We start from the raw sequence: 16185 nt of genomic DNA, 5'->3' as shown, positions 1-16185 counted from the left end.
AACAGAAATTATTATTATCCCTAAAAACCCCTTTTTATATAGATATCCAGTTTTCCCATCTATTTTTTCAAAACTGATATATCCACAGCCTTACATCTGCATTGCCAAAGTGGCAATAGCTGCTGCTCTACACGGCCACAAAGGGAGGATGGGAGGTAGAAAGAGGAAACTGTGGTTAAGTTTCCCCATCGTCATCTCAAGCAGATGCTCTTGCTTCTTTTTCACACAAAATGGATGCAACTTCTCCAAAATGAACACAACACCTCCAAGCACATGCTGCAACGGAGCACAGCAAGGAGAAGTGCAGCCAGTCCTTGGGATTTGCCTCGATTTAATCTTCCTTGACGTGGTACTGCTACGGCTGCATTTCAGGCACTGGGGAAACCACAGCCTCATTCCTTTAGCCAGGGGTGTGACATCGTGTGGCTTTGGGCTGGACACACACACTGTGCACCTCACATTGCCTGTCTGCAAACCTGGGCAGTGCTGATCTAAAAATTGAGGTGTTTGTCGTGTTTTTTTAAGAGGGATGAGCTGCCTTGCCTTGCTTTCACAATAGATCAGCTGCCATCTGTTATGTGATTGAGAAAAGAAATGGCAATCAACACCAGGAGTAAACCCTCGGCTGTATTAAGGCTCCAGCTTAATAGGAGCATCTGTGATTTTATTATAAAATCTGAGCTTCCTAGTGCACCATTCTGGCTTTTCTATAGGGCATTTGACATATTGGTACATACTGCTTGCTTCATATCAGAAATATTTAACTTAAGAGGTAATTATCCTGTACTAACTCATTATGCTGGAAGTGAAAACAGCACTTCTTTTTGTTTTCAGAAGAAAACCTATTCAGACTTACACTCCTTTCCTACAGCCAGCTCTTACACTGTCTGCTAACAGCACTGTGGACTATCTTCTGCTTTAATATTTTTCACATCACTACATCTGTGTTTGTGTGCTGTGTGACACCAGCTCCTGCTCAGGTACCCCTCCTATGCTGGTTTATGTGAATGGGGGGAGGAGGGCAGGTGAATCAACAAGCAGAGACCCCAGCACCTCATGCAAGCCCTCTCAAGATCAAGTGCAAATGCAGACTTTCTTCTCAGTTCAGCTGTGCAGAAAATTGCCTTCTGTTTTACTCCTGTGCAGAAGCCAAGAACACAAACTGTGTCCCCTGCACTGAGTGAAGCAAAGGTGTCATGGCAAAACAGCTCATCTGCATTAAATGTGAACCTAATGCAGGTTCATGGTGATACCAGGCACCCCTTTTCTAGGCTTCATTTCATAACCTTCAAGCATTTCACATTTGTAATCCTCTGGATTTTTTTTTTTTAACGTCACTCTCTTCACAACAACCCTTTTTGCAAGATGCAGCAAGATTTCTGACAGTGCCCTTCTAAGCTGATAAAAAACTGCAGACACAAAGTTCCTTATTGTGCTCGACATGTGATATAAATCTGACTTTGAAGGGTATCCAGACAAGGAAGCTTATGACCAAACTGGAAATTTTAAGCATAAGGAACACAAAACTAGAGCATATACAGGACAGTTCAACCTGGCTGTTTGGTAAAGATCATCAGGAGATTGACAATTAATTAAAGTGTGGTGTGAGCTACAATTAAAAGCTCTGCACCTTTATGTATTATAAGCACCCTGATATAGTTTGCTACCAAAAGAGTGCCACATAAAACCAGGAAAGGAAACCATGTATGATAATTAGCCATCATTTATACCTCACTCACACACATGTACAAAAAACAGGGATAGTTTTATACTCTACACATAAAACAAGTTTACTGCACACAGCCAAGAACCCAAAAGGTAACAATCATTCTGTATTTTGGTGGAGTATTTATCAGATAATGCATACCTTAAATAACACAGCCTTGTAATCCATCATTCAGACTAGAATTTCTCTCTTCTGGGAAATATGACTACTACTTAAAAATTCCTTTTAAAAAAACTAACTGGAAGTGGGTACAAACAATCAATGAGTTCTATTTTGGTACAGCTGCATGAAGAATTTAATTAATAGACACATATTTTCTTTGAAATTCCTAAACAAATCCCACCGGCTATAATGGTTTTCAAGTCACATAAGAACAGTAACTCACTTCAGTATTCTTTTTCATCTTAACTTGGAAACATTTCACTGTGGACAAAAAATGAAAGACTATTTCAAGTCTTTGCTGATCTTTTTGGTCTCTTGTTGCATGAACAGTTACACAATTTATTTTTTAAACAAATGTAGTTCTACTCCATTGCTTATATGAAGGGACTCAGTTCAGAATTATTTTAAGCTTGGGGAAATGTTTTATTTTAACTTGGCAAAAAATTATATTTCAAATAATATTCTGCATAGTTTTACAAACAGTTCTATTACTTTTATCAATGCTCATTCATTACATAGAATATTCAATTACAGTGAATACATCTGATTGGTATTTCTAAGGATTGATTTAAGTTAGAACATGAGTGCTTCTTCTGAGCTTATAACTAGAAACAGATCAAATATATCTGATTATAAGTCTCCCTCTCATGCTATGAAAACCCCAGGAGCTTCAGATTAGCATTTATCACCACCAGGACAATGACCAGCTGTTGTTCAACTCCGACTGCCATGGTAAGGATTGTTTCACTGCTGGAATAAACAACATATCCTAACTGGAAAATTCTCAGAACTTAAAGGTATTGAAACCTGTTTTATCCATCTGCTGCTAGAGCTGAATCACTGTCAGTATTGGTTCTAAGAGTGAAATGTCTTATTAATCCAATTACTTAGCCCAGACAGACCTTAAAGTGCAGAATAATTGCCAGATCTTCAATCACTGTACTTAGTGACACATCATTATGTTATAGAGACTTTATACTCTCAGCTAATTTCAGTTTTTGTTGGTAATCACAAGTAATTTACCATTTCAACATAAAAATCTTCAACTAACTAAAAGCAGAAATGTTCTCTTAAGAATGTATAGAATCACAGCTGTTCTACGCCAGTGCCAAATGTAAATTAACTTTACTGTGACTATTCACTTAAACATCTAAGTAAGAAAAGCCTGTTTCAAAACCAGAGTCTGTAAGACAACACCATTAGATATTAAAAACTTCCTCACATTATGTATTTTGTGATTTGATAAAACACTTTTTCTTTTCCCTCCTAGAAAGCACAGCTTATGGACAGTATGTCACATTTACAAGCACACAAATCCAGCCCTTGGTTACTGGCAATACTTTCCTTTCCAGGGGCTGGGCAGATGCTTTTGAACAGCAAGAAACAGTCTTAGTCATACTGAATTCTCCTTGTGTTCTCCTTCAACACATACCCACTGTGTCTTCAAATACAATTCAGCCAATAAAAATATGACTTCAAATACCATTTCCTTAATGAAACAATATTTGGTAATCTGGAGAGTTTTGTATTAGCCTAATTAGATCCATCAGACATGTGCCCTGGTACACAGAACAGGAAAACAGACTTAAATTCATTATCTCTTTTGAGAAATAAAGCCTGACAAGCATGCAGTACTAGTGAGAAACAACAACTGGTAAAACCCACTGGGGAAAAAAAGAACCCATTTCACTCTCAGAAGAAAAACATTACTTGTCAACCATCACAGGAGAGCTCTAAGAGCTGGACATAGCAGCACGTGGAGGCATTTCCTCCAGCTGACCCTGAGAACTGCAGGCTGCTGCCAGCCTGCAGCACAAAGAAATCCCAAGCTGAAGGAAACAATTCAGTGCCATGGAGCGTGCTACTGAACTCGCCTCCTCGGGCTTTTGGGAGGTGGGGTAAAAGGTTATTCCTGCATCACAGCTCTTCTCACTCATGTGCTTTTAGAAATAGAACCCTGCAAGCCATGTCTCAGAGCCCGGGAATGCATGCAGGGAGATGTGGAAGCAGCTGCAGACAGGAGGAACATGCCAAGGAACCTCGCTCAGCTGAACACCTTCACCACACAAAGCCCATTCTGGGTGACACCAACGTGCATCTCTTCCATTTATCAGCCTCAGAAGAAAACACTTCCTGGATTTGGGGGCAAACAGCAGCTGCCTGCAGAGGAAGAGAAGCAGCTCAGAACAGCACACGAGTGCTGCTGACACTGTGCTGTCTGTCAGAGTCAGCTCAGCACGTTCCTCTGCAAAGATTCCTCCTCTGACAGGAGGAATCCCACATCTTCCCAACCCTGTGGTTTCTGGGTCTTCCTTTGTACGCTCGAGCCTGACTCTCCCAAGGGCTGCTGAGATATCCAGCCCTGTCATAAATGAGCTGTTCCCACAGATGGTCCCAGGATCTAAGTCCAGAAGACTTTCCCACGTTTCTGGAGACAGTAGAGGTTTTCAACTTGTTGGTAGGTTGTGCCTCACAAACACTGTTTATTACAGTCCAAGAGCTCTCCTGAGCATCAGAATTAAGACAAAATTAGATACAACAGCCTGCAGCCTGTCTGCACTTGGAAATGGTGATCCATCTTTCAGGAAAAAAAACCCCAAAACTAAAGGCTTCTACACCCCCCATAAATTTCTAAGCCAGAAATCCCAAGTGACCTTAATACATTTAATATTTCTACCACAAAGTAAAAAGATTTTAACTTATCTATAAGTCTCCATCGAATCCATGGGAGATCACGTGAATTCTTTTATTCACATTCCATACCATGTCCCAATATTACTTTTATTTGTCTTTTATGGAGCTGTAGTGAAAGCCAAAAGTGAAATGAAATAGTTTGCTAAGAGAAAAGAACCATTGAACCTGTGAACCATTAAGAGGTTAATAAATACATTTATTTCAATCCTGTAGCTTACTTTTTTCCTAGTATGTAACAGATCTTCTGCAACAAATACTGCTTTTATTCCAGCCTTTTGGTTCCTTGCCAAGGAGGCATTCACCAGGTCAACAGGGGTTCAGGAAACTTGTAAATATTTTTGAATTTGACTTCTGATTTTTATCAAGCTTTCTTCTTGGATGGGAAAACTTGCAACACACACCAACACAAAAATTATGGAACTGCTACTGCAGATGGGAAAAACGTGTGTGTGGATGATGAAGTTTCAGGCAAAATTACATCCTTCCTGTGTTCCTGATCTTATTAAGCTTGATTCCACACAGACTTGTCAATTGTGCACATGGAAGGAAAAAGCTCTTCTCAAGGGGTCACTTCCATGTTTCTTCACTGACTTCTCCATCTTCACTGCCACAATTCCCAGGCTCCCACCAAGCAGAAATCCCCTAAACACCAATCTTTTTTTTTTTTTTTTACATACAAGCTCACCAAACTATGTTCTCTGTTAAAATTACTTTTTTTGCTTGAAAGTTCAATCACAGGGGAGTGAATACTCAGCTATTTTTGACCTAGCTTACAACTGAACACAAAAGAGATCTTAGCATTCGTTTTTAAAAGCATGTGAAGCGACCACAAAATTTTTTCTCCAGCCTGCCCCTGCCAGGAGTCTGTGCAGCTGCTAGAAATGCCCTGTTTGAACTCTCAACATCATAAAATACACTTCCTAAATTTATTTGCAGAAGGAGTCATTTTTCTGTGGTGTGAAGATGCATTTGATGACAAAGGAGGATGAAAGGCTGATGAAAACAGGCGGTCACCAGCGCTTCCTGCAGACCTCAACGAGTGGCTCCCACACGCCAGAAAACATCTTTAGCTGAAGGAAAACTGAGGATCACCAGGATTACTCAGTCTGGACCTACTCTGTCTAGGCCTTACAGCACTTAAAAAACAAGAGCAAACAATAATAACAAAAACAGAACAAGCCCACCCACAGATAGCATAATTCATAGGTAGATATCCAAACGATGCCTGCAGTCTCAGATTATGAGCAGATACTAAATGCTTGGATTTTATGCAATAAACATAAAAAAAAGCACCACCCCTTCCTTCCTGAGTAAGTTTTCAAAACACTTGTATTATTTAAAATAGAAAGAGGAAGAGTTATACAAGAAAAAAGGCAATGGAAGGTGCTTCTCAGAGAGCACAGATAGGTTGGACTGGCTGGAGGGAGATAAAACATGGAACAAAACAAAAGTTCTATTAATAGCAGATATACTTGCAACAACAAAGGTGATATAGGATGATTATAAATATAAACATCCCGAAATTAAAAATACAAATATAAATTGTCCAACCTGACCTGTACTCTACTGAATTACAGCAAAGAAAAAAGAATCCCAGACTTCCTCATCAGTTTTCTCCCCACTCAAGTCCAATTCTTTGCTGTGGTTTAGAGAGCATTTTGCCACTTGGGGTGGAGGGAAAGAAATGTCACATTTCCAGTAGTTCTTAAACATGCAACCATATTACAGACAAGTTTGAGAGGTTCAGCCTCTTTCAAAATGAATGTGCACACACATGTGCTCCCTGAACTCTGCTTCAGCAGAAGGGAGCTGTTTTCTTGGAGAACACACAGATCTTTAGAGGTTACATTATTCAGTCTAAAATGGTTTCTTCTTCAGTCCTGAAGGAGCTGGATTCAGAAGCAACCCTCAATAGATGAAAGCCATTTAATGGACTATTGCCACAGACAGAGAGGTAAATAAAAGGAAGAAGAAGAAATCCAGATAGGACAGAAACCACCAGACAGTAAATTAAAAAAAAAAATTCAAGGGAGGGAGTAAAAGCAGGAAAAGGGAGACAGACACAGTGACAGTCCTGGAACTGGTGACATGACCTGTCATTCCCTTAGGAGACCACAAGCTCAGCCTTTTCTTCTCCCCCTCTGCTCTCTTACAATAAAAGAGATCTGTGTTTATCAGCTTTCTACAATCATTCTGGGAAAATTACTTGCTGCTGCGGACTACTGCTTCATGTCTAATCTCATTTCACTTAGGAGAGTTAAAAATAGAAGTTGGAGCACTTCACAGTTTGAAGACATGGAAAAAAAAAAGTTGTAGCCCTACCCTGAGTGCAGTAACAGTGCAGACATTAGCAGAGCTTGTTGGAGCTTTGCAAGCAGTGATCCTGTCAGTGAAATCAGCACAGACCTGCTTTATTATGAACCAAGCACAGAAACAGAATTAGTATCATGAATTCAATTTCCACTTTTACTCAGAGTACCTTGATTGTCTGCATCTTAGAAGTTAATGGCTAACTCAGCTAATCTGTCCCTTGGCTTGCATTTGGACATAAAGCAGAGATGCTCTAGCAGTGCAAAACATGAGCTATATGAGTCTCATCCCTCCACTGCTGCCATATATTCCCTTTTAGTGGCAAACTCTGACTCCAATCTCTGCTTTCCTTCTTTCCCAGCACTGTTGTGCATTACCTGCTACTGCCACTCTGAGCAGCAGCTGGAGTTCCATTTCCTACCTGGAAGAAGGAGGATTGCTGCACTCCCAGCCCAGGCTGGGAACACATCCCTGCTTTAGCCATAACCCTGCAGACCCTGTGTTTCAGAGCAGCAAACAGATGAGGCAGGAAAGGAGGCAAGCTTACAGACTACACTGCTCCACAGGAAGCAAGCACCAGTGCTCTGCCAGCTGGTCCTTCACCACCTATTTTGACAGCTCATGTTACATGCTGACAGAGCTGACAGGTGAGAGGGAAGCTTCCATTCTCAGGATCCCAGCCACCAGGGCTTCCTTTCAGCACAGGGAAAATGGTTTTCCCTCCTGTCAGCTCAGTGAAACATAAAACATGTTCCCCAAAGCAGCAGCAGCCACGGTGGCTGTGAACAGCTGAGCCTTTACGAGGAGAAAGGAGCAGCAGGTCAAACTCCTCAGCAGTGGAATCACAACTGCAAATCCTCCTCTCCATCCCTGTTGCTGGAAAACATCACCTGAGCAGGAGCAAAGACCAAAGCAGGGAGCTCGGAAGAAACCAACTCTCACTTTCCCATAAAGACCTAGTTGCCATTTCCTGCATCAAAAATTATCTCTGCACTAAATATAATTAACATTTTGGGGAGAGAAAAAGCTGAAGACGTGATGGAACAGCTAAGACATCAACCAAAGCCCTCTCCAAGAGAATCCCACTGAACATTAATGACTGCTTTGATTACTCCAGAGAGGGTGGTTCTCTGTCCCTATCAGGCTGGGCTGCTGGAGTCATCCATCAGTAGAGCTGGCCAAGCCATCAGGTTTTCCCAAGCTTTTAGGAACCCCTCCCCAGCCCTGTGCCACCCCAGCCTTAGATTTCACATTTTTAGGCCTCAATTGCTAGAAACTTCAGCAGTCAATTGCTCCAAGACACTGCAACCCTTGGCATCAAAAAGAATGCAATTAATTTTCCCTGTGGTTTGTGTCTTTTAGTCAAATTGAAGGCTACTCACATTCAGTAAACTCCCTGCCATTTGTCCACATTAACTGGACAACTTCATTAGAGCTTTCTGTTCATTATGAGACTTTTTACAGATTTCCTGACATGCCATAAAATGAACAAACACACTTTCCTTGCCAAGCAAATGTAAATCATAAATGTACCATTTTTTCTTTGACAGAAAAAGGGAGTTACAAGCATTTTTCTCACTTCAAAAATGTTAAAAAATTGAGCTAAATGAAAAAATAAAAAAGGAATCACAACTAATCCAAATACACAAAATATTTCTGCCATGTGTGACTGTGTAAAACCAAAAGGTACTTATACAAACAGCTTGTCAGAAGAGAATAAAAACTACTCTTGAACCAGAAATGGCAAAAAGAGTCTGAGAGAACAGCACATCTGATGTGACAGTCTGAAGAGAGACAACAAAGCCGTGTGTAAATGTCAGACAAGGAGTAAAAATGTCTGTTGATTACTTGCCTTTCACACAGATACTACTTCAGTGTCTGTGTGTATCTTCAAAACATATTGCATAATCCTGGCATCACAGTTCAGAGAGACTGCAAAGAAAGGAAAGGAAAAACTACCCACCAAGCTGAGGTAGAAATCTTTTGGCAGAGATCCCAAAACATCTCAACCAGAAAAAAAACTAACCTTATTTGGAAAAAAACCCACAGAATTTGCACAAACTATATTTGTATTGCCACTTTTTACTGTTAGGGAAGAGAGAGAGATGTGAAAAAACATGCTTTCAGAATTGTATTAACATATGCACAATCACATGACACAATGACAATATTTAAAAAATAGTTAGAAAAACACTTAAGGCTAAAAACTGGACAAGTTGGCTGTTATTTCACATTTTCTCTGAACAGTATATTTTATGTCTTGTTTTGATGAGATTGTTGCAGTCTATTTTTACATACATGAAATCACATATAAACCAGCATTGTAGAGAGGTAAATATAGAATATGCCAAATAATTAGAGGGATAAAAAAATGCATTCCAAGATCACTGTCACCTTTAAAAATTAAACTTGCAGGCCTCAGGCACAGCAGATAAACAGGTACTGAACTCCACTGGGAACTGAGAATGTGGAGGGAGTCCCAGGCTTGCTATACAATTCTAAAACTACCAGCTTTATGAAAGACAGAATACTCTGAATTAGATCTTGGCTATCAACCAGAACCAGGTGCTCGTGCACTGTAAACAAAGCAAAAGGCAAGTCCAACTTACTTGGCTCAAACAGTCCAATTTTTAAATAGTTGGGTGGCTAAAATAAGTAAAGGAAGGTTTGGTTTCCTTGTTTATGACTGGTAAATACAATGGTAAAAAATTATGGAAAACTACTGTGCTTAAGCTTCAGGTATTGAGAATACAAAACAAAAATGCCTTCCCCTCAAAACAAACAAACTGCCAAAACAAACCAAACCAAACAAAAACAACCACACAAAAGAAACGAAGCAACCAAAGCCCACAAACCAACCAAGCCAGCTTGGTTTTCCCAATAATGAACCCTTAATCCTTCACAGTGGAGGCCATCAATGTTCCACTCATTCTTACTTACTCCATAAATTAAATCCTATCTTTAAAATTCATAGTGTTAAACATACATTTATAATGACAATTATAAAATCAAAAACGTGGTATTTTAGGCCCTGCCTTTAAATAAAGTCACTCAATTCACCTTGTTATAAAATAAATCATCCCCCAGGGATATCCTGGAGCCCTCCCAGGATGCTGCAGCTAATCCTGTCCTGCCCAAGAAGGCTCTTGGGGAAACACACAGGAGCCACTCAGCAGCTCAAGCTGTCAGATGTTCTCACCTGATAACTTCTGTCCATTGGATTTTAGAACTAAATCATCAATGAAAAAGGACTTCATGTAACATTTGCAGTGCCTGGTACTTTGTGCCACTAAAGCTTTCCCTTTTTTAAATTAAATAAACTATTGAAAAAAGAAATGTCATCCAAATGTTGAAGAAGGCAGGCTCCATCATATTTGGTCACCAGACTGGAAGAAATCCAGAGCACAAGCTTCAAACTGCAATAATTCTAGCCATACAAGCAGATTCTAGCCATACCATACAAAATTTTCGGTCTGGTCTGCATTTTTTTTTTCTTTTTAATAAGTTGTTGGATATACTGCACCCAGCTGCTACACACCAGCACAGTCAAAAATCTAAATTACATCATGCCAAGATTGTAGCTAAGTGTTACAAGGAATTAAAAATTTCAGATGTTCAGCTTGTAAAAAGGGTGAGGTGTGTCACCCAAATTTCCTTTTCATACATTAGGTGTGAACTTCACTGGCTCAAGAGCATACCACAGCTCCTGCATCTTTGACAGAGTTCTAGTCAATGTGTTAACCACTCTGAAGAAAGAAAGCAAGCAAGAAAGGTCTATTATCTGCTCAGCTGCATGGCACACTCACATGAGACCAGTAAGGTTGAAGTGAATATTTTTACTTCCTTGACACCATCTGTTGGCTCCTGGAGTAAGCAAGAACTAATCTTCCTTCACACCAGTTGTAAGAGACACCATTTTTAGAGTATCATACAATAAAGAATTTCAGCATTGAGCCTTTCCTTTTACTCTTTCTTTATGCATCAAATTGAAGATGGGACAGCTCAAGTTCTCCTCTTTTCAGAGTCCCACATTTAAAAGAAGACAGACAACTCAGAGTAGTCCAGAAAATCACCAGTGCTGTGAGATGATGGCACTGAGCTTCATTACCCTCTTCAGCATTTCCCACACCCTTTGGGGAATGGAGCCTTAGTGGTACTGAAATAAAGGCATGAAACTACATGTGAAGCCTAAGGGAGTCCTTCTCCCTTTTCAAATATATTCCATACAGCATGTGTTTGATGAATACTAATTAAGCACTGTAAAAGCATTTAATTTGGAATAATGATCTTCAAAGGCAACATCTGACTCCCTGTTCTTCAATCAGAGTAGACTCTTGTTCAGGTCAAGAGAAACACCGTGGGGATCAGGTTGGAATAATGAATTTCAGCATAACCAATATATTTCCCTTTCTGTGCATGGGAGTGTTTGTGTGCACACACCCCCTATACACACAGAATATGTTGCTCACAGACACACACGTGTGTGTGTGCAATTATGTAATCACACCTGCAGGGTTTGGGTTGTTTTTTTTTTGAGAAATGGTGCCATTAATGATGGAAAGGCTACGTACTTGCAACAAACTAAACCATACATTTGGATGGGAATGTGGGAATCAGCAGGACATGAAGCACTGCCACCACCAGGGAATCCAACTTTCTCAGCAGCATGCTGTTCTGGAAGTCCATTAATTGGCAATTAGCAGATTTAAAATGCAGTAGGGCATTCTAAAACTCAGAGGTAGTGCAGAGGCATTAAACAGAAGAGCCAGTACTGACCTGCCTGCTCTAGAAACACACAGGTAGCACCAATCTCCACAACTGGGGCAAGGCAACCAGATCTCTGCTTGCAGAGATGTAATCAACACCGTAATTAGGAGAGGGAGAGAGAGAGAGAGAGATTTGCTTCTTGTTTGGGCAATACAGAGTCTACCACACCTGTTATAGATCAGTGACGCAGATCTGATGACGTTTCTTTAATTTACCACTTTTCTGTAGCTAAGCTTAAAAAAAAAAAAAATAAAAAGCACTGCAAAAGGTCAGGTAAACCATTAAACTTCAGGTGAGCCATTTTCACTGAGGTGGCACAGTCACAGAATATCAGCACTTCACAATCCCAGATAAACGAGCCTCTCACAGAAAATACCACTCATTAAATGGACAATGTCCTAAGGGTGGGAGCCCTTCTGTTTGTCTGCCTGGAGGATTTGCAGGTGTAGTTGAGGTTTGTAATGCACAGGCTCCTTGTTCACACCCTGCTGTTTAAAACAATGCTCGTGGTACAGAGCAGCATCACCTCCAAATCCAGCAGCCACCAGCAGTGATACCACCTCCTACACATCTCCTCAGGAATCACAGTACCAGTGAAAACAACACCGCAGATGTCAGAGGCTCTAACAACGCTTTTCTCCAACTTTTGCAACTTGAGAATTCACGAAAAAGTCATGAAAAAAAAATCCTTAATGATGCAGGCACGCTGTTCTTTCTAGCTGACATACCTAAGCAACAAATTGCTGCTCCAGGCAGTGGAGCGCTGATCTTATCACTGCTGGCAATGTTCTTCAACCCCGTTCTGCACCCAACCTTCCTCTCCACTTCATTGCTTTCAAGTATTTTCCCCCTCCACTTTATGTGCCCTGCCAGCTGTGCCAGTTCCCTTGTGAAGTGACCACACGTACACCAGCCTAAAAGCTAAAATAACTCCCATGAAAAGCTGCAGGAGTGCCTTGGTACAGCGCCCGTGCACATTTTCATCACTGCAATTCAGGAGGTGCTAGTTCCAGTAAACGTTACATTTTCTACCCTCCTAAGACAATGCTGAAAAAGGGGGGGAAAAAAAGAAGTAATAACGGTGGGATTACAGTTTATACAAGAAAATGTATGCTGCAACACCAGACACTGGTGAGCTGGCAACTGAGCTGTGCTCAGATTATGAGCTACATAATAGTGTTCCTAAATGAAAAAAAAAAAAAAAACCTAAGATTTTTATTTAGTTGTTTCAGGCAAACACTAATTCAGATAATAACAATTTTCTCATGCATGTCCTATTATAACATATAGACATTCCCTCCCTCACAAAATTCTGTGCAAAGTTATTACTACATTTTCACCTAGCCCAAAAACAAGTAGAATTAACCATTATAAGCCCAGCCATTCACTGGAGTGAAAAGTGTAACACTACATGGGACACATTTTTGGCTAGAAAACAGGGGGACAAGTACTTGTTTCCTTTTCCCTGAATCAAGAAGAATGAGCTTGCTTAAAAGATTTTCTTTTTAGTTAGTAGATGCAGGCACAACTGCAAATCTAAGTGGCAGAAAGCAAGCACTCTCTCCTATCAGCTCTTCTAAAATTATTTTATCTCAGACTGAAGCTGCTCTCCATCTCAGCCTCCCAGAAGTCTGGACAACTGCAAAGTGCTCCAGAGTTCATGACCCAGCCCACACATTCGAGGAATCACAAGGAGAGGGAAGAATGGCAACTCTTTTCTCTTATTAAAAAATGCAAGAAGTCATTTATTTTCCACCAGTGAGCAGAAATTGTTAGCAGAACTGTTTCTGTTAGCAGAAATCCTTGCTGAAGAAGGAAAGGCCTTTATCCTCCACAGCTGAGGGAACCTTCCAAGTGTTTTTCTGCTCTGACTTTTCCCATAAGGGCAGGTCCCTGCTATGAAGATTGAGTTGCCTCTTCCTTCTCAAACGGGGGTAAAAATGGTTTGGAAATCCTTCTCGAGGTCACAACAGCAACTTCAAAGGGAAAGGGCTGCAGTCCTTAGCAGGAGGGTGACAAACTTTAGGGACAACACATTTTATATGCTGGATATCAAGCTCTTATTATTATTTATATAATATTATCTAGAAATAGAAATATATTTAATAATATAGAATATATAATAATATATAATAATAAATATATTAGATTATTTATATCTATTATAATTTATATAGTCTATATAACATTATTATATAAGATAGTCTATATAACATTATATAGTCTATATAATTATAACATTATCTATATAATCTATATAATTATAATAATTATATATATTATATATATAATTATATTATATATAATAATTATATATATAATAATTATATATATCATCTACATTATTATAACATTATTATATAAGATATATATGCAACAATATATTATATTATATTATATTATATTATATTATATTATATTATATTATATTATATTATATTATATTATATTATATTATATTATATTATATTATATTATATTATATTATATTATATTACCATTCACATATCAGGATATTTATTACTTCCTCAGTATTTTTGAAAAAACAAACAAACAAACAAAAAAAAACCCCAAACAAAACAACTTATAAATCAAATACACTAAAATAGTTCTACTCCTCACGCTGCAATTTTTATTATTATTTAGCCTATGTAAAGTTTGTCCCAAAGCAGAAGAGTGAAGGAGGACACTTGAAACCCAGCAGCAAAGGATCCCGTTCAATAAGTGCAAGAGGTTACTGCCACCAAAAGGAAAACAGCGGGATTGCTCCACATGGAAAGGAGCTACGACCGGGGGATTAATACTGTAAATTAAACTTATGTAAGAAGCAGACAAATTTAGTGCTTTAATCAGGATGAAATAACCTTTGAAAAACCCAAAAAAGCTGGGAGTGAGACTTCACAAAAGCTGCTCTCTGCCAGTTTCTCAGCGTTTTGCAGCCTTGAGGGACAGGAGGCTGGGAAGGATGAAGGCAGAGGGCAAAATTAACAGAACAACATTGGAATTGTGTGGTTCTCCAGGGCCAGCCTTCCTAGGGCTTTGTCCTGCCTTCCAGGATATTCCACACAAGAAATCAGATTTTTTTTTTTTTTTTAAAGTAAATTTAATGAAGAAACATGATTTCACTACAAAATAAATGTGGCATTTTAGAAAGAGCTCAGCTGATCCCTGCATATTCAGCAGAGGGATGGGCAGCAAAGGAAGCAGGTGGAAGAAGTAGATCATCATGACATCTTTTATAAACATAAACCCAGCACTACTCTCTGCATAATCCAGGGGGAGAAAAATTTAAATTTTTCATTGCTACAGTAAACATGATAGACTTTTTATTCATCCCCGTGCTTTGCACTGGTGGAATGCAGAAATGTACTGGGAAATCTTGTTTAAGCTCAGATCCAGTGACAGCAAAAAGTTGATTTATGGTCCAGATCCATGTTTACTGCTTAGAAGACACCAACTACTACACCAATTAAGTCACAGGGACAATGAATCTCTCTGCTTCTAGACTTTCTGTTGTCATCCTGCTGTTTGCTCCCCTTCCTCCACCACCCAGAGGAGGAAGGAAAAAATAAAACCACAAAAAGGTAACAAAGACATGGTTTTTTCCCCAGCTTTTATAAATTTAATCATGCAGATTTTTCACAATCCTTTAAGCAGCAAAACTGGAATAAATATGCTCAGAAATTCACATGGCAATTGAAAAGGAAGGGAAAAGGCAGATCTTGCAGTAAGTTTTGCATCTTCAGGTGCTGAGGAGACACCAGCACCCAAGAGCTCATCCAAAGACCAAGATGTTGTAAGCACAGAGGATCAATTTTGAAGTTTGCTGCTATCAGCAAATACAGTGTGACACAAAACCCCTCCAGGTTTCAAGTCAGGGAGATACTAAAAGAGGAAGATAAGTTTAAGCCTCCCTACTTCCAAAGAAGAGTCCTAATATCAACCTTCTTCCCCAAAGCTGGCGGGTGTGAAGGAAAGAGGGTCCTCAGAGTGACCAGAAGGCCAAGGGGTTCTTTTAGGATGCTCTAGAGCACAGATCCTGTAAGGATCCACAGAACTTAGGTGTCACTTCCTTTTTCCACTAGAAAAAAGCCCACAGAAAAAAAAAGAGAGCCCTAAAGGCATCAGTCTTTAGGATTCAGCTTCCACTGCAGGCTTCTCGGGGCACCACGCGAATCTGATCATTAAATAAGCAACAGAACCTTCATAAAGGCAGAAAGCGAGTGACATCAAATCCCAAATCCCTCAATTCTATTTAAAACTGCCGACCACGTTTATAAATCTGGCCAATCCAAGCGTGCAGTTACCCACAAGGTGGCAGTGGCCATCCAAGGATTTAGCACCTGGAGGCTCCCTGAGCCTCATGCAGCTCTCGGGAACTGCACAGCGCTGTCCACTTTGAACGGAGACCAAAAGGCTCCACTACGGGGAAAAACATCTTCTCTCTTGCACAAAAAGCAACATGTGCTGACTAGCTAAACTGGCTTGCCTCAAGAAAAGCTTTCCTTACATGAAAACTGCAGTTG

The 16185-nt window shown here is 39.7% G+C and overlaps 1 protein-coding gene across 1 annotated transcript in view; it reads right to left on the bottom strand.

Moving 5' to 3' along the window:
* COMMD1 (copper metabolism domain containing 1) overlaps positions 1–16185 on the bottom strand; it is a 63639-nt gene that overhangs the window by 46555 nt on the left and 899 nt on the right. The gene's annotated exons all lie outside the window — the stretch shown is intronic.

Source organism: Vidua macroura, chromosome 3 (assembly GCF_024509145.1).
Source record: "Vidua macroura isolate BioBank_ID:100142 chromosome 3, ASM2450914v1, whole genome shotgun sequence".
Lineage (NCBI taxonomy): Eukaryota > Metazoa > Chordata > Aves > Passeriformes > Viduidae > Vidua > Vidua macroura.
Note: the sequence above shows the minus strand (reverse complement) of the source record. Positions and strands in the feature narration are given on the sequence as shown.